Here is a 16226-nt window from a genome sequence, read left to right as displayed (position 1 = left end):
GTTGTTTGTTTTTCGTTTATTGGGGTTTTTGTTTCATTGTTGGTTTTTAGTCAAAGCATAGTTTAGTTCCATTTTTTTTTCCTACCTATGCCATATATCTCTAAAAAATATTTGCTCACTAGTTGCACACATGCACTTTCACACTATTACACAGATGAACATGAGTTAAAATGGGTGAGCTGATAATTCAACTGATTATTTTTCCTCAAATTATCAATTAAAAAAACCCTTTGGAGGAATGATTTTACTGAACTAAATATTCTATAATTTGTTTAGACTTAGACTGAATGGGGATATTGTCACTTCATTCTTTTTTATTTTCTAATTATGGCCTAATTGAGTTAAACACATCCCAGAAGCCCTGTGCCACATAGGTTTGACTGCAAAGCTGAGGCTGTGGTTGCTTTCAGCAGTTTATTAGGAAGAATACTGGGCAGATAAACCCTCATTTTTTCCTCCTCCTATCAGTTGCTTGGCTAAGATGTTAAGGTGAGAGAAGCTACCTAGACCAGAAAGTCTTTGGAGTTCTTTGAACATTTCAGCAGAAGTTTCATGTTAATTTTGTTACAAAATACTTGCAACCTGTTTTGGGGTCAGTATAAGATTCAGATTGATTATCTTGTTTTATAAAGCACTTTACAGATACACACTGGTATGTATCTGAGCATGTTTCACTTAGATATGGCTGAAGCAACAACTGAAACATTTAATATGGACACTTGAGAGTTCCACCAATGAAGTTCCCACAAAAGTAAGTTGCTTCCTGATCTGCAATTACTGATTTTAACATTGCAAGAGGAATACTTTCTTCCCCCTCCTAATTTTGTAGACAATTTATCACAGCTATCTATACCTTTAATGAACCCTAAATATCTAATTGTTTCCATCCAGAAGAGTAAAAAAAAAAAGTGAAGAAAAGATATCCACAATGAGACAATGAGGAGGGAAAAAAGTATCATATCAAATTCATAAACTTCAATTTTCCAACATATTGAAAATAATTTTGTCTCTTTACATGGCCTCTAATTCACACAATGCCCTCAATATACTGTAACTCCAAAAATGTGTGATTTTTCCAAAGATGGCTTGGTAAGGTATGGTCTCTAGAGCAGGCAAAACCAAACCAAATTCACAGAGAGCAGAAGTACTGCAAACAAAAATTATCCAGATTTTTCACCTAAAAATATAATAGGAGACAAGGGCATGCATACTCATACATGTTTTCAAGTGATCTGCAAAACAGAGACTAGGTGGAAGAGGACATGCATGCGTATCTCCTTCCTAGTGCACTTCCACACTCAAAGCAAGACACTCTCTTCCAAGCACATTCCAAGCCCCCATGAAGGGCTCAAAAGAATGGACGAACCTGTTACGCTTCCGCTGTCACCTCTACATACAGTGGGTCCTGCCAGCATAAGTTCAAATTCTTCAGCTTGATGTGTTTGTTTTTTTTTTTTCCTTTTGTCGGCTGAAGCTCATCAGTGTTTAAAGCACCATAGAGCACTTAAAGTTTCACCCTAGTGACCATCTCACAAAGTGGGTGGTAGACTGAGAAACACAAGCACCATGACAAGCAGGCTCCCCACAAAGAGCTCTCCCCTCAGTAATGGGAGTTTCCCATGACCTTCAAAATGCCACTTCAGCTCCCTCCAGAGACTTAAGCAGCCTCTTTGCTATTAAGACGTGCCTTCATTTGTCAACAGAAAAGCTGCTAAATTGCCACCCTGAGCAAATTTACATAGAAATTACCAATGATACTCTGCAAGCAGTGAGGAGAATTACAGCAGAGCCACCCAGCAGAAACACTCCAGAATATACAGTGTACAAATAGTCACTGCTCAGACAAAGAGAGGAAAGCGATAAGAGGAAAATGCATTGGACTTGCATTCGGCACTGCGAGATCTGTTTGGGCTCTGAGTATACTAGACCCATAAGAACTTTCCCAGGGCAGGTACCAGATATTGCTAATGTTTTCTCTCTATCTGCCAAGTATTTCAAAGTTCCCCCAGCATATCCGTCCTAAACAGCTGCATCTTTTTATAAATTCACAGAGACATCCACAGCCTGAAAGGCAGCAAACTGCTACCCCATCCTAACAGTGGATGCCTGCCTTTCTGTCTGGTACTCTGAACTTTCTCCTGCTCCTGGTAGAGAAGCCTTGTTGCTACCTCTACTGTCTTCTCTCAAGGAGACTGCTCTCTCCCAGGCACACTGCTCATCCTCTCCAACTGCCCTAAGTCTCCTCAGAGCCCTTTTCCACATCCCTGGATATGAGACCTACTAAACCTACCCTACAGACAAAGTAAGGCCTGATTAGAGTGAAGTTTTGTGATCTCCTTTCTAGGGCTCTTGATGTGATTACAAGGGGTCTTTATTAGCAAAATAGTAGAGATGTGCAATCTTAAGATAATTCTTCTGTCACACCCAAGCTGTGGTAGCATGCAGCCTCTGAAGCCCCATATGAAGGATCAGACAATTACTGATGAAACACAAAGCTGCCACAGTTGCTAGTCTTAACCAGCAGCACAGTTGGAACCCAGAGCATTTATTTCAAGTGGTATCACAATTTCTGAGCTGCCTACTCTTTGATGGAAGCTGTCTTCTGTTATGCCTAAAAGTCTCAGCGCAGGGTCCTAGGCATATAAATCTTCAGACAAACGTCCTAGAGACTTAAAAGTGATCAAGTCTGAGGAAATGTAATGGTTCTGGATCTAGTCTATCCAAAGAGGACCACACTTCAGGAGACAAACCAAAGGATAAGAAGAAGCATATTTACAATTCTTCAGGCAGCACATTGCAGTACAGACTGCTGGATCAGGATTATGGAGAAATAAGAAGAATCGAACAACAATAGCCTGTCTGCAAAATAGTTTCTCTGTATAGGTATAGTTCATACGTGCAAGCACATAAAAGAGAGGAAAAAAATCAGATCATGAGGTATCTTATGCTTATGTGAACCTAACACAAAATGACTATACAGAGAGGGAGAAAAATCCCTTTTCAAATAATGATCAAAGCCATCACAGGTGAATGTGTGGCTTCCACTTCTTAAAGCAAAGAGCCAGCTAATATTTATTCCATAATATAGACAAAACTCTGCCTTCTGTCAAGGGGAAGGGAATAAATTGTTTTCCCATAATGGTGTTTTCTTTTCAATCAATTTCCCTTCAAGCTTGATTTAAGAGGATGCTATGTCAGAACCTCAAGCAAATGGAAGAAATCTAAGACACTCCCCCATCAAAGGGGAAAATGATGATGCAGGCAAACTTGAAGAGCTCAGTCTAAACATCAGTACTGCATATTTGCGCAGTCACACACTCCTCTCCCTCCCTCTCTTCAAGTAAAAGTTTGCAGCAACAGTCAACAGTGAGGATGAACGAGTTCAGAGCACAAGTCGTAATAGGAACAGATATGTTGGAGTGCTTAAGGACAGAGGTACAACATGTGGAGAAACAATGCAGAGTTATGGCCACCAGGGAACACCCTAGGCTACAAAAAACTTCTGCCTTGTTAAAAACTGTGTGTAGTTCTTAGAGTTACAGACAGTCCCTTGAGTTAGAAAAAATCACAATAGTTTCTATTTCAGAATGAAACTGATGTTGCAGAAGCTTTGCCATCTACTTCTTTTAAATGCAAATTGCTAGAAAGACTGCTTCCAGGAGGAAGGGAATTTAAAAAGAAAATAAGTACGATTTTTAAATCTCAGAAAGATTTTGACAATTTGACCCACATTTAGTATGAGCATTCAGAACAGTTCTGATAGCATCTGAACCAAAACACTCAGTCTCAAAATATCAGTGAGGTTTTTACCAGATGCAGATCTGAATGAGAGAGGATCCCTTATATTTCTCCTCTCCAAGTTCATCCTAGGATTCAGCTCCCATTTAAATAAATCAGCTTCTCAAAAGTCATGGGATTCTTAGTGTCACACTTGAGGCAGGGGATTGGAGTTTAAATGTAATTCCATCCTATTTGCTTCATATGGACTGTTGCTGTCTTGAGATAGGAGAACTGTGACTGTTTCAGCACAATGATTTCCTCATAGCAGTACAGTAAGTAAAGATCTAGCAAATTATTTGGGTGTTCAATGGACATTGCAAGCAAGATTCTTAATGTTACTTAAGCAAAAACTAACGAAACACAACAATGACATTCCCATTTTCTAGCTCTAATTCACTCATCACTTATGCACAGACACAAGATGTGTGCAACAAGCATTAGTATTACATCCATTCAAAACCAGAAGTACAAAGGTTGACCAGAATCACAGCTGCTGACTACGCTGGAGAAAGAAGGGGGCTCTGAGGGTACGCTGAACTAACATCCAGCGTGGCCACAGAGGATTAGCAATGAGAACCTGCTCATGGTGCCAACTGCTTATGCATGAAGATGCATATCTGTACGTGCACCTGCACAAAGAGAGCTTAACAGGAATCTTTTCATGGTTTTCTCCACAAATATAGGCCAAGATTTTCAAAAATAGATGTCCAAAGTTAGGCATTCAAAAAATCCACATTTAAGCTTCACAGAAATGGCCTCATTCTCAGAAGTGCTGAAATTGCCAAGAGCTGTAAGATGTTCAGAACTTGAAAATCAGGCCACATCTTTAGGCTCTTGAATCTGTTTTCAAGCACCTAAGTTTAGGCATCTAAATTCTTGACTCTAAAATATTATTACCCACACATGATCTATTATAACCCATCACAAATATATGACATTCTCAAAAGTGTATTGTACTAATTGCCCCAGATTTTCAGTTGCAGCTGAAAAGTCCACTGCTCAGGGCAGGATCACAAAAGCAGCTACTGGTCTTCTTGACCAACTCCCGGGTGGTTTCTATGGCAGAAAACTACTGAGATCGACAAAAGGGGCCACCAAACCATTGTGGCAGCTGTCCTGAACCATATTCCCTTTCTCTTTTCTCGGTCTCTTGACCATCAGGAGTAAGAATGGAATCAATGCAAGGCTGCACTAGCCAAATGAAATAAGAGCTTCCTCAATAACAAAGTAATCATCCATGTCCACTTATTTCATTGTTTGAATCTGTGCAAAGGAAGGGAAATGGGCTCTATATTTTAGCAATGCCAATCACGTTTACTAAACATGCGAACAAAGTATACCTATTTTCATGAATATTACCAAGTAGAATTCAGTAAAATCTTCTGAATCTCACATTGGATTCTTCAGCTTAGAGAAGGTTAAATAGCAGTTGTGTATGCTGGAGCTCCAGCAGGGCAACCGTTTCCCCCTGTGTTAGATATGGTAGAAGCAGAATAAAAGTATATCCCAATATTTGAAGAGAAAAACATACTAAGGAAAGGTTCATCACCGAAACAGCAGATATATAGAAGATTATTATTTTTATTGCATTGATAAAACTTTGTTTCCTCTGATCATGGCATTATCTCCAAGATGTATTCTAACAATATTCTTTGTATGAAATGAGATCTTCAGAGTACTTTCTCCAAATTCAGCAGTATTTTTATGCAATTGCTGCATACAGTAGCTTCAGTTCTTACAAACTAGAAAACTAGAGTAGACAACATATTCCACATGCTGCACCTGTACACAACCATACTATCCCACAAAGCTGAAAGCACTCTCTGATGAGTAGACAAACTGGAAGCACAGAAAATTATCTTGTATGTGAGGTCATTCATCATATCTGACAACATCTTACTAAAACAGCAATGAAGGCAATCATCTTTATAGCTTCTTTCATCCAAATGGTTCCTCATGCTTTCCTACTGTTTAGCTTTTTAATGCATGCTGTCTGTATGCCTACACAGGGTCAAATTTTCCGATGTCCTGAAACAGTGGTATTGCATTAAAAAAAAAAAAAAAAAAAAAAAAAAAAAAAAGCTGTCATTACTTTAAACAAATAATCTGATCACAAACTCCTTTGCTTAGCTATAAATTACAACTACTCAACCACTTCTGGTACAGCTACAACCACTATTTAATGGCACAAAACAACATCATTCAAGACTTTATAGCAGGAAATAAAGAAAAAACATCTCTTTACAAAGACACAGCAAGGGTAAATTAACTAAGGAAATAAATTCAAACCGGCCAAGGCATTTAAATATATTGTTTCAACACTATCTCTAGAAGAACAAAACACCTACTAGATCACCCACAATCACGAGCAAAATTCAGCTTAACCCTCAATATAATATTCAGGTATGACTCCTACCTACCAGGCATCATAAGCCAACGGGGACTTTTGTTATTCCTTCTATCCCACCAACTCTATTTTGTGAAGCCCCATTCCTCTGGGAGCTACTTCCTTAAACCATTAATATTTTCAACAGTGCTATCTCTGTTGTAAGCATATGCCTACATCATTCTTGAATATAAAGCAGAGATTGCTTACTCACTGTCTTCCAAGATGCTGAAGAGCTTCTGAGAGGCTAAGATTATTTGTTCAAGCACAGGACTGGTTATATGGCTTCCAAACCACACTGTTTACTCAGTAACATGGCCAGATGTAAAGCAATTCCAAATATTTGTTTATCAGCAGACAACCATGCAAATTTACCCTTAGGTCATGTGAGCCAAAAATATTCCAGTGAAAAGGTGGTATCATTGAGCTTTTTATAGAAAAAAAAGTCTTTTTCATCTGCTACATAGCCCAATGACTCATGAACTAGAAATAAATTCCCAAAGTATAATACATGGGAAGTTAATTGAGCTCTCTCTCTCTTTTTTTTTTTTTTTGTCCAGAAAGTTCCCCCTTCACATATGTTGCTACAGATCTCTTTTTCCAGCATACTGGAAGGATCCTGCCAAGGAATGTCTGAATAAAATGAAGGTGATGTTTTAGATGCAAAAATAAGACAGGTCAAGACAGGGCATTAATGTGAAATGTCTACCAAAGCATTAACAACAACAGAAGAATTAGAAAGAAAGAAAAGTATGATACTGGAAACTGATAATTTGATAAGAGACGGACAGAAATCACAGGAAGCACTTATGGGAAATGAAAGGAAGAAAGAATTTTGCAGAGTCCTGGATGACAAGTAATATGATTTGAGCATGAAATGTAAAGCAATTGGCTGTTGAGAAAAAAAAAAATGGGAAGAAAGTATGATGGGCACAAAGAAGTTGCTATCTCAGCAGCCACTAAAATGAACTGCACTTGAGGAAATCCAGAGGAAGATGGTTGAAGCAGTCAGTGCAAGAGAAAGCAAAAGTATGAACAAAGCTTTTAGCTGGAAGTCAGGACAGCCTGCTACTAGCTACTGCTACCCAAACTATTGGCTGCGCCAGAAGAAGAACTGGGCAAGTCACAACAGGGGCCCAGTTACCTTCTCCATTCTCTGAGATGAACCTCAGACCAGCAGAGGGCCAAAAAAAGGAAAGCATGCATAGCTACATACTCTGATGAAGGGGTTCTATCCATCATTGATAAAGGATTCATATTTTATGACTTGCAACGTTGAAAGAAAAAGCTGCCTATGAAGTTTAGCAGTTCTGCATGGGAGAAGTTCCCATGATGTAGCTATTCACACAGCAGTGCCAGCCCCAGGTACTTCAGACTAAGTGTTCGTAGTAAAAAATCTGGACTCAATCTTGAAGGTTTCCTCTAAGAAAGACAGACAGAAAAACAGACAGAAAAAACATTCCACTTAAAGGTGCATTAAGAACTGCAAGAAAAGACAATGTCAGAAGCAGGAGGTGTAATTGGGGACCACAGAAAACCATTAGGGATGAAGGTTCAAGATTCCTCTGCTGTATATACTTCCATCTTTATATTGTAATAAGCAAAATATTTTTCTCACTACGAAATGCTTTTTCTGGTCCCTAAGTACTACATCATCAACCTTGTCTTTACAAAGCTCATTTTTGCCTTTCATTAGCTCTTATAATTTGCCCTGTGCTGCTGCACAGGAGGTACCTCCAGCTGCTAGGAGAGCCAGGGGCTTGTAGATTTATGTGGATTCATGCTCTTCACTACAACCATGTTATCCTGATAAACACTCTACCCTTCCTACTGCACTTCAGAGTACTGACTCTCTCTTCACAGAGAGAAAGAGCTACAGTAATGAAGAGATACATATAATTTGCTCCATTAGTCGGTAACTACGTTATTAAAAAAGACAAAAAAGACACTCCTCCTAATATAAATTCCATCAAATTCCCACAAATCCACAGACAAATTGTTACAGATCAAAGCTAGTTAATACTGAAAACAAGTTGAGCTTTGAGTGGAATGTGGTTCACTAATATTCAAATCTGCCTCATGGCTTATGCCACAGGGAAAGTGCATTTTCTGATAAGTACAAGGAGAAAAGAAGAATGAACAGACATTTAGCTGTTTGTTGCATTACCAAGAATGTGCTTTGGAGTTACTAGTAACAGATGCTTCAGTACAAGAATACTTTCAGTAGGTAGCTACCGAATATCTGGCCTATATATATTTCCTCCTTACTTGATGACTTGCTTTTATTTTAAAATATTGAAGTTGGTATTTCTGAAAAGGTTTTCTAACCAACTTTTGTTATTGAGAGATTGCTTAATATTTACATGTTGTATTCCAGAGAAAAACTCTAAAACAAGATTTTTAACCTCCACAACACCACACAGCAGTAAGTTCCAGAAGCTGATCGTGTACAGAAAAACAGGGATTTCCTTACATTTCAACATGCTATTTCTTTGGAATCGCCTGGAAATATGCAACAATTTCCTTTATCATAGCATTCTGTTAGACAGCATACTGACTCCTTGCATTTAGGAAAAATGCACAATTACTAAAATACAGTGTATCTTACGGAGTTAAAAGAAAGAAGAATGAATCTACCAGCTTTCAAAAGAAGCTCAGAGCACCCTGCAAGAACAAAGCCAGTATTAAATTAGAGAGAGAGATGTTCAATAACAAAGTCTGTTTTACCCCAGATTAACATCACTTAGGTTACTGAAAGCACTCCAAGCTCCATAACTTATCTTTCACGTAGGGAAGCGCTATTAAAAATCTGCTTGCCTTCTTTAACTTAATCCCATCTCAAAGGTCTAAAGATAAAACTTGTAGAAGAGTTTTCATTGTTGGGTTTCTCAGCTCTCTAATTAGGTACTGCACTCCATAAAACATACGCTACAGAAAAGCAGCAGAAGAACTGGCAGATTGAGGCAGATCGAAAATGTCTTAATCCTTCTGACCTTTACCATAATTTTCCTTCTCCAGTAGAATACAGAGTTGACCTTTTCTACCCACTGACAGCACAGCTTATAGCAGATTTCCATTAACCAAAGCTCTCTAAGTTCACAACAACTACTGCTGGTAATCCAGCTCAGTTCTGCAAGGATATTATAAAGTACAGCTCACTCAAACCTTGACTGTTGACTGATAACAGCTCCAGAAATTCACAATGGCTATGTTTGTATACCTGCTATCTTTCCTGATGTACACAGAGGCAAAGTGCCTGCAAGACAGCCAAATGTTACAGATGTACCCAGCAGAAACAGGATTGAAGCCGCGTGCAGGTGCATCAAACATATTCATCTAAATCAACTGCACTGGGCTGAGGGATGTCTCACAGTTTGGCTTCCTACCCAACACACAGGAGATCATCCCCTGACATGACACTGGGAAAGTCACCAGACTGCTATGGCTCAACTCTATCTGTGAAACAGGGGAGGATTGCATCTCCTTACTTCGGAGTGTTATGAAACCCTTCAAGATAGTGAATCATTTTCAGCTACTCTTCTAACAGGGTCCAGATGGAGATATTTGCAGAATATTTTAGGTGCACAGTTTATCATTTAAATATGGAAGGAAAACAAAATATGGTGGGATATGGTATAAAGGTTTTATTGAAATGAGTTGGATATGGGTATTATTCATGACTAGAAAAGCCCAGAATGAATAATGAAGGTCATATCAACTGACTACCAGCAAAATCCTTATACCCAATGGTAACATGCTGGTAACTGTAAGTTTCTCACTTTTATTGAGAAAACCAAACATTTGTGATAATTTCATATGTTTTCCACATCTTTTTAAATGGAATCTATTTTTATAGCTCCAGCTGTAAAGCCAGACTCACTTAGTAACCATGTGTCCAACTTACAAGGCTCACTGAGGGAACGAAAACAAAAAATAAATATTTTTATTCCAAAAATAACCTGAGCTCTTCTGCTTGCTATCTCTCTCTTTTTTTTTTTTTTTTTTTTTTTTAATTAGATTCAATACAGTTGCCTAAAGCCAAGATTCCTTTGAATACTTATCATATGTCTTGACAGAGAGCACCAGAAACTGAGCATTTGGATGTTTCAGATCCACGTAACTATAACATACCTCTATGGTCAAAGAAAAAGAAGCTGAGGTCTCCTACAGAATCAAAGGCTGTAAAAGACTGTGGTAAAAGAGAACTTTTCTTCTACAAGTCCAGACAGTGGCTACAGTGCTGGTAGGGGAACAGTATTTGTGACGTGGAAATCCCTTCTCACTCTGACTTTCCTAGGGATTTACCTGGGGGAATGGGCTGCAGGAGGGAATCCCAGGGAATGATGTCCTGCAGCCTCCAAATTATGTTCCATATATGTGATCTGGCACAAGCAAAGCACACGAATTCCAATGGTTTGACTTATATATTCTATTGGAAAAAAAAAGCATTTTTAATTCCTCTGCAGACTATATCCTTTATTTTGCTATATTTTGCATTTGTATTTTGCTCTTTAGTAAAGCAGACACATTGTTCTGTGCTGTGATAACATAGAAAACACTGTTTATTAAGTTTTACAAGAATCGTCCACAAATTAAAAACATCTACTCCCAGAACATGGCATTACAGGAAAGGGTTATTCCAGATTTTAAGGCAACCAGAGCCACTACATATTTCATGTTCATTTAATCTAGAATCCCACTGAGATTGTCTAATAGCTTATTCTTCATTAAAATGAATTTATAATATGAGCATCATGAAAAATTGTCCCTTGATTCAGAAAGAATGACTTAGATTGAGAATGAACATCACAATCAAAATATAAAAAAGACAAAGTACTATATAAAATGTTATATATATATATATATATATGTAGTTTTATGTTGTATACAGATAACAAGTATATTTATTAGCAATTTTTCCTTCTTATTTTTCTCCATTTACTGTTCATACAGAGAGGCTATTTGAAAGTAAATTCATGTAGGCAGAACTCATAGTTCTTTCAGAAAGGAGTAAGTTTTTGAGATCTTATTAAAAAAAAAAAAATCCTGATTTTTTCCAACTTCTTTTTTTTCTTTCCCCCTCCCTCCCCAGCCCACAAAATCTTAAGAAAGCATCTAAAAGACTGACCATTTTTTACTTAGCTGGTGGATTTGCATGCATTTCCTTTTTCAGACTCCCTGAAAGCTCTATTGGACAGTGCTAAGCAGGAATAGGGACCAAGAAAATCTATTATTATCTTTGGTTTAAGACAACAGTTTCAAACCTGAACATGAATTTTCTGGATGAATGTAATAAAGGTAATAAAAAGCTACAAACATGAGATGCCTAGGAATGACAGAAAAGCCTAAGCAGAAAGATGGAATTATAAGCAAGAAAATCTGTAATAAAGAGCATGGAAATCTTGCACAAGGTGAGAAGATGCTACAGTATTATTATTTTTCTTTGTAATGTTTGTGATAGAACTTCAACATTGGATCACAAAGTCTCATGTCTCAGAGGATAACAATCTCATTACTGAAGACACTTAAAATTAAAACACAGAAGAATGGAGAAAGCTATTGAAAAAAATCTGTAGTGGCCCCACCAACATGCAGAGTAAAGTAAGTTTTCAATTTCTGAACTCTGTGGTTGTAGCAGAAGTAGAAGATTTATGCATGGAGGGAAAAGGGCACTGCATTAGAGGGTCTTATATCTCTACAGAAGTATGATTATAGAGGTATGATCTTTCACTAGGAAAGCATATATTCAGGAAGGTAGGATAAATCTTACAAACACACTGAAGCATTGCCAACAAATGCAGAGACAAGGTGACTTTGCTAAGCAAAGGCCACAGATTCAGGTTAAGACACTTTGTTTTTCTTTGACAGTTACCTGAATATATTACCAAAATCTGAAGCATCACTTAATCTTCAAGAAGCTCCTGTTCTGGGTTCTTCACTCTTTCCACTTCCCATACCTGAACTACTTCTCAGCAACACAATAGTGAGATGCTACCTGAGCCCATCTCCCCCTGATCATCTTGAAAATCCAGTTCTGGATTTGTCACAATCAATTATCTTGTCTGCTGGCTGAAACACTTTGGGCTCACTTAGCATTATGGGGACAAAGTCCTTTACAGTGTCCACCACTGACAGTAATTCTCACTTAGAAGGAAGGATTAGTGGGAAAGAATTCATTTTAACACCCCCATTGGAGGTAACAGATTCCCATTTTGAGCATTCTGTTCTTTTCCCTAATCTGTTAGTGATAATGTTCAGCATGATACAAATGTCTGTCCCTGGGAGTAGTCGTTAAAAATAAGGCAAAGTGGCAACTGTGAGAAGTTGGACAAATACATTTTTTTTTCTTGTTCCTGGCGTATTTAGTTACAGCTGACAAAAGTTTGCAAACATATCCCACTTACTCAGCAGTTTGGATGTGCATTGAAGTCGTGCTCTAGTAGTAAAACCAAGAAAAAAGATTAATAATTTTTCTTTGGTTTTGCATCAAATGCAAACTTAACATCTCACAAAGCTGTAACAACTGCATCTTCCCCCATACAAAGGGCTCAGAATACAGACATCAGGTAACAATCAAGCTGAGATTTTCCACACCGAAATACAAAGAAGAGAGCAAACATAAGCTGTTTTAACTCATGGCTCTGATACTTTAGCGTCCCATTCTGAAGGAGGAGGCTTAAGAAGCAGCTGATAAGTCCTGCTTTCTCCTCCATGTTCAAAAGGGTTTGTTTGCATATGTGAGCAAAAACAGAGAGAAAATGGGAGGGAAAGGTTCCATTTAGAGAAGGATCAGTATATAGAAGTTTTCAGCAATACAGTGTATCACCGAATACCTTTTTGTTTCCTCTGCCATTATGAAGAGCAATACTTACTAAGACGTTACTTACCAAATTCACTTTGTAGTGTTTGCTACATACAGACATTCTTTTGCCATTTTGTGGCATGGGAAATTTTGGGTTCTCTGCTGGGCTAATTAGGTCAGAGAACCCTATTTCATCCCAATATCTCTAGCAAATACTCACAAGTGCAGACATATATATAAAAAAAAGGGGGGGGAAATCACTACTTAGAACAAGCTAAGCATTAAAAATGGAGTTCATTTTTTTCCAAATTTGTTTTAAAAGCATTAGTTAGAAACCAGTCAGCTGCTTGTTTGGCGTTCAGTTCCAAAACCAATCTCTCTTTCAATTTACATTACTCTTGAGAACAGAAACAATAAACAAGCTGGGCTTTAATGAGCCTGCATGTGGGGTCAGTCTGCTGGAACAGAGCAGGATGATCATTTTTGGAGCTATCCCAGTTTGAAACAGTAACTACATAGGGGGATAATGAGCAACAGTGAAGTAAGGACCTGCATAGGTAGCTTGTTCAAAGGATTTCACAGCTAGTGACTCCTTCATGGCTTCTCCGATTCAGCTAATGGTAAGATACCACTGCCCAAGAACAGGCATTGATCTGCTGATCCAAATCAGTTCGTGTCAGTCTTTGGCAGAACTGCTGTAGAACATCTGAGCTGAGGAGAAAAGACTGAGCCTCCCATCCAAGAGTGTATAAACACTGATACTTCTAGAGATACTTCAAATAAAATGTGTACTATACAATGCATAAAAGGAACTGGAGATTGAAAATCCACCTCCACAGCTCTAAACTCTTTCTGTAACTATTTTTGAACAGAATTTTCAGCTAAAACCTAAGTACATGAAAAGCACAGACTTTCACCGTTAAAGCTAAAAAGAACCTCCTATAACCGTCTGCAAGATGTGGAAGTAAATACTTCCAGATATGACAACACTCCACCAAACAGGGAGTCAAAAGACAAAATGCAGTGCTGTGATACCATCATCATCTCTCTTTTCCATACCTCATTACACCATGACAGCATTCTGGGGCACACTTCATATTCTTTGTTAGTCAACTTCCTAACAGCCTTCTTTCATTTCCCCGCTCTCCACAGCACCGAAGAACAGGAGAAATGATAACCCATTAACTCAAGAAATGCTCAGATTTAAAGGTGTTAAACGGATAGAAGATTCTAAAGGCAGACTAGATTAGTACCATGCACATATCTTTGGACCACCTAGAAGAGGAATCTGCAATTATTCTTAGACAATTTAACGAGCTTTTGAAAATTTTACCTAGCAACCCATTCCCAAGCTGCAAAACAACGGCCTAAGAAATCTGAGCAGCAGACAAGGGAATGGTTAAAACCCTGCTTGTGATTCGCTGCAGACATTCTCCCTAGAAATGTTTGAGTATAATGGTTCTGCGTAGGAAGAAGAAAAACTGTTGATATTTTAGTCACCTCCATATATTCTAGTTTGTTGGGGGGGGGGGGGGGGGGGGAGAACTAGTAAAAAAAAAAAAGTGCAGTTAATGATTATGCAGAACTGGACTGTTATAACCATTAAAAATAATGTTCATGCAGATTGTCATCATCTGCAACATCTCTCAGCACGTGTGTGGGTTGAAGATGAGCACCATGGCCAGTAGGCAGGGTCTTTTTTGGTAAAGATGGGGGTGTACATTAAAACTTTAATGTGAATTAATCAGAATAACTTCTAAGTCATCTCAACTTTCCTAACTGCTTAATTGTTCCAGCTGTTAAGATTCCCAAAAGGAAGTCAGTTGTAATTGTTAGAATAATGCATTATTATTATTATTATTTTAACTAAACTGAGACTCACCAAGTCAAAATTTGGTTAGGGCTTTTTCACCTACTGGTTGTCAGAAATGTAATCTCATGACAGCTCTGCATCTTACTTCCTGATAATCTCTTTCCCTTGAGTTACAAAATGCTAGAATTCAAATTATATAATTTAAGCTCTCTTGGGCACCTTCTAAATCCTCCATCTCTGAACATAAGTAGTGAGGAAATTCCTTCACAAAATGTTTGTCCATTGAAATAACAGCAGGAAACAGAAGATGTGGAAGGATTTGTTTCACAATTATTTTTATCTGAGGTGTTCAAGGAAAATCCTCTTTTCTTACAGTATCGCTTGTCCCACTAACCACTGAAGAGAAAAGCAGCACCATGGATTATGGAATAGTCATGCCTTTTCCTTAGTAATTTATCCTTCTCTATCTACACTTTTCACTTCACTGTTCTGCTAATGCTTTTAAATTTTCTGGGGTGTGTGTCCATTCTAAAAGTAACATTCTGATTAGTTCTTTTCCTGAGGATGCTGAGAGGGAGTCATGTCAATCACAGCAAGTTTTCTGAATGCATGGAGAATTAAAATAGTTCAGACGTGTCTATATTTTCTATCCTACCGTATAAGTGTTTCCATTCATATAAGAACTCTTAATATGAGTACACATTTGTGTATTTCATTCACACAAAAATGCGTACCCAATTTAATTAACTACTCCAAACAAGAAGGATATTCAGACTACTCTAGCCAAATAATGTTAAGTACAATCTGAAAAAGGCTACATAGTGTTTAAAGATGTCTTCACCATTTCATACATAAGTGAAAACCTCAATTTAAAGTTTGCCTAAATTCTAAGAAATTGGTAAAAGTAAAACCTAAGCATTTCCTCCTTAAAATTTATTTTAGTTATTCAGAGGAGAAAAAAAGACCAGTGCTTAGCTTCTTCCAAAGCTCTGTTTTCTATTTGTATCAACAAACTTAAAAAAAAAAAAAAAAAAAAGAGGATTTTCAATTCTACCCCTACATGCAACGATTTAAAAAGCTGTGTTTGCTTTCCAAACTTCTACTTATCTACAGAATCACTATAGCTACACCTGTTTTGCTTAGCTGTGCTGCCTTCGATGCCTGAAAGACTGTCCAACAAATGCATTTTATTTCCTAATTTGTTAAGAGACAGACCATTTTTACTTTCACCATTAAACTGACTGGGAAATACAGAGAGCCAGTATGAATTACTGATGGCCAGGAAGAAGGGTTTAAAAATCATCTCTCTTGACTTTAATTATACTCTCTAAATGGTATATACTCATTCTCTATTATTACTATTGACTCACGGAAACGTTCATGCTATTGAAACTGCCAATATGTTTATACATGACATATTCCATAAGCAAAGTTCTAAGCCTACT

The 16226-nt window shown here is 37.8% G+C and overlaps 1 protein-coding gene across 17 annotated transcripts in view; it reads right to left on the bottom strand.

The window, feature by feature from the left end:
• NRXN3 (neurexin 3) overlaps window positions 1-16226 on the bottom strand; it is a 947214-nt gene that overhangs the window by 421849 nt on the left and 509139 nt on the right. The gene's annotated exons all lie outside the window — the stretch shown is intronic.

The sequence above is a fragment of the Meleagris gallopavo genome, chromosome 5, assembly GCF_905368555.1.
Source record: "Meleagris gallopavo chromosome 5, MGAL_WU_HG_1.1, whole genome shotgun sequence".
Classification (NCBI taxonomy): domain Eukaryota; kingdom Metazoa; phylum Chordata; class Aves; order Galliformes; family Phasianidae; genus Meleagris; species Meleagris gallopavo.
Note: the sequence above shows the minus strand (reverse complement) of the source record. Positions and strands in the feature narration are given on the sequence as shown.